General features: G+C 37.6%; 1 protein-coding gene across 2 annotated transcripts in view; it reads right to left on the bottom strand.

Annotated features, from left to right (window-relative positions):
- The window catches only part of SYBU (syntabulin), a 126,280-nt gene extending 124,385 nt beyond the window's left edge, over positions 1-1,895 (bottom strand). The window contains exon 1 of one of the 2 annotated variants that reach the window (XM_004697675.2): positions 1,803-1,895. The gene's annotated coding sequence lies outside the window, so the exon portion shown is untranslated. The remainder of the gene's footprint in view (positions 1-1,802) is intronic. The other variant, XM_030884909.2, reaches the window with a different exon arrangement.
- Positions 1,896-3,298: the final 1,403 nt, after the last annotated feature.

The raw sequence follows: 3,298 nt of genomic DNA, 5'->3' as shown, positions 1-3,298 counted from the left end.
TGGAGAAGTCAGGTAGCAACTTATATTTAAGCACTCACTGTGTGTCAGTCACCAAGTTAGACTTTGAACATATCTTATTCCCTGAGCCCTTCAAGAAACTGGCAAGTAAAGTAGAAGTCTAGCCATTTTATTTTTCTAGATGAGGAAATTGGCTCAGGTATTTCCAGACTCAGGAGACTGAGATGAATCTCGGGTAGAGGAGGATTGTGATGAACAGAGCCGAACAGCTCCAGCACAACTTCTTTCCTCTTTCATGCCAAACTCCAAATGCAGCGCTTTTCTATGAGACATTTTACTTTGCGTTCTCAAAGTTCAACATATTTGCAACCCATTGATTGTATTTTATTCATCATGTCCCATAACTCCGGTTGTCAAATCAATCTTGACACCCCCAATTTTTCTCCTAAGTACATAAACCACACTCTGGTACAACATTACTATCTGGAATGGAGAGTGATATATATATATATATATTCAGAAAAAGAGGTAGCTCTAAGGCAATGATTCTTAACTTTGACTAAGCCCTATAATTACCTGGAGAGTTTTTTTGAAAATATTGATTCTTGGGCTAACCAGATGATCCGAATGCGCAGTTAAGGTTGGGAAACATTGTTTTGGGTCCCTGCCCCATCCCAACAAAAGCCCTATTCTTCTACAGTTGTACTGAAATTGCCTCCATGGGACTTCAAATGGGATGAGGTTTGGGGCACAAGGTGGGTATGAAGAATTAGGCTAAACAACACTCCACAAAAATAAATCTTCACTAACCATATTTTCCTTAATTTTTAAACAACAAATCTTTGAATAAAATCTAAGCCCCAATAAAGAAACGGGTTTTTTTAATGTGGTTCACAGTGAGATATTTTGGATACCAATCCACATCACTTCAGGATAGATATTTGAATTTATACAAAACCAATACAATCCTTCCTGGAGTGAAAATTGCCTGCCCCTGTTGGCTAGTGTGGGAACTTAACTGGAGCCCATTTAATGCCAAGTAGAACTAGAACCTATAGGAAAGTAGCTCTATTTAAAACCCAGTATCACCTGCATAAGTATGCATCAAATTGTAAATCAAACTAATACATAGCTACTTTTGAAAATCTATACACTAGAGCGTTTACCAATAAATACTCCAGCACAGAGATGACATTTTAATCTCAGTGTGTGACAGCTCCCAACCAGAACATGTATAAATTCTCATATGCTAGAGAAGCATTCAATTTGTGCATCTTCAAAACAACTAACGTGTCACGTTCAAATTTATTTAATTAAAAGTGTGCCTGGATCAAGAGCATTAATTCTCAATTACATTGCATGGTAAAGCATCTTGTATAAAATTCGCTCATCTGGCATAAATGCTGGATAGAAACTCTCTCCACAGCTATCCAGTTGGCAAGTGTGGAATGGCTAGCACCACTCTAGTTCACTGCTCTTTCCTTGACTGTCAGATGAAGGGACTCAGAGTGAAGCAGACAGAAAAGAGTTTGGTATCTGCATTTGACCAAAATGACAAATCAGGCATGATTTGTGAGATATGTGATTTAGAGTTTCTTTGAAGGAATCATGAATCATGCATTGCAGATTCTTTGTTAGCTCACTCGTAACTTAAATTTTCTCCAGATCCCTTCCGATTCCTAAATTAAGCTTCTTTGGAAAAAATCAGCAGCACTTTATGAAAATAAATCTTCACTAATCCCATTTTCTTTCATAGTTTTTTTTAACACATCTTTGAATCTTTGACAAAAATCTAACCCCCACTAATGCATATATTACTCCTTTATCACCGAAAGCAAACTTACCTATGAGAAAGAAGAAGTAAGGAAAAGCCCCTGGGTAGGCAAATAGCCTTATCGGAGTCTTCAGTCCTGGCGTCCAGGGTGGGTGGCTGGTTTAAATGAACGCAGGAGTCATTGCTGTGACTGTCAGTCCCGAGAACTGAAACCTGGGAGCTGCACTGGCGGATAGGACTGCAGGCCCCACCCTTTGTTCCACGGAGAATGCTAATGCTAAAATTGCAGTTTGCATTCCTGATCCTGCTGGCTCAGGGAACACTGATGTAGTCTGACAAAGCTACCAGTTTAAAAATCCAGATGGGGAAAAAGAAGTCCCACAAGATGGGACATCTCTGGCGTACTAATAAAATGAGCCGTGCAATAAACGTGTAAATCTGAGCCATTGGAAATGTGCGGTCAGGGTATGTTATTGGTATGTGACCTCATTTGGTCAGATATATTCGAAACACGGAGAAAAAATTTTTCCTACTTTTTGTGAATGCTAGTAAGTCAAGAGTATGTCTATGAATATTTTATTACCCCTCACTTCTTCCCGGTCTGTATATTATTCACTGGCATATAAAAGAAGTCAGGATAAAAAATAAACAAGGAAGAAATTCCTCAGGACTGTAGATCAAGGTATAGGGCAATGTGATGAAAATGTGAGGAAAAATTCAGACCATCAGGAGAGGGAAAAACTAACTGTGACTTATTAATGTGCTGGTAGGATGTATTTTTAAGGGTAAGAAAAGCTTAATTTCAAAAACAATGCCACTCTTCATTGTGATAGGAAAATTTAAATCAGAGGATTAGTATCTAATTGCAATTTTTAAAAAGTAAAAAATGTTTCATGTAGTAGTTCATCAATGATCTCAGGAGCTGAATAACTGAGAACATGATAGAGCAAGTCATCAAGCTATAATACATTTAATTTATAAGCCTCTATGGAAATGTACTGATATATACAGTACTAGTGAATGTATCAATTCTATTTCATCTAATGAATAAGTTGGTCATCTTTTTGGCAAAGCAAAGCAGATTGGTTTTTCTCTTTTCCAGTGAGGAAAATGGGTGTTTTGGCATTGCCAGTACCCAGGATGTTTTCCATATATATATTTTTAAATCATTCTATTAGGGGCTCATACAACTCTTATCACAATCCATACATACATCAATTGTGTCAAGCACATTTGTACATTCTTTGCCCTCATCATTATCAAAACATTTGCTCTCCACCTAAGCCCCTGGCATCTGCTCCTCATTTTTGTTTTCCATATTCTTGGGAATAAAATCAAAACAAAAATCACTCACTACCACTGAGTTGATTGCAACTCATAGCAACCTTGCAGGACAGAGAAAGTTGAGCTGTGCTCTGTGGGTTTCTGGGTCTGGGGATCTTTACTAGAGCAGAAAGTTGCATCTGCCTCCCACTCTTGGGTTTAGTTAAATTTTAATTTCTAAGTTTCTTACCTGAATATTGAAATGAAAACGTATTAAGATTATGTGCTTTAATATAACGATTC

Source organism: Echinops telfairi, unplaced genomic scaffold, assembly GCF_000313985.2.
Source record: "Echinops telfairi isolate 266 unplaced genomic scaffold, ASM31398v2 ScPeMD7_1;HRSCAF=3_0, whole genome shotgun sequence".
Classification (NCBI taxonomy): Eukaryota; Metazoa; Chordata; class Mammalia; order Afrosoricida; family Tenrecidae; genus Echinops; species Echinops telfairi.
The sequence above is the reverse complement of the archived record's forward strand: the minus strand, read 5'-3'. Positions and strand labels throughout refer to the sequence as shown.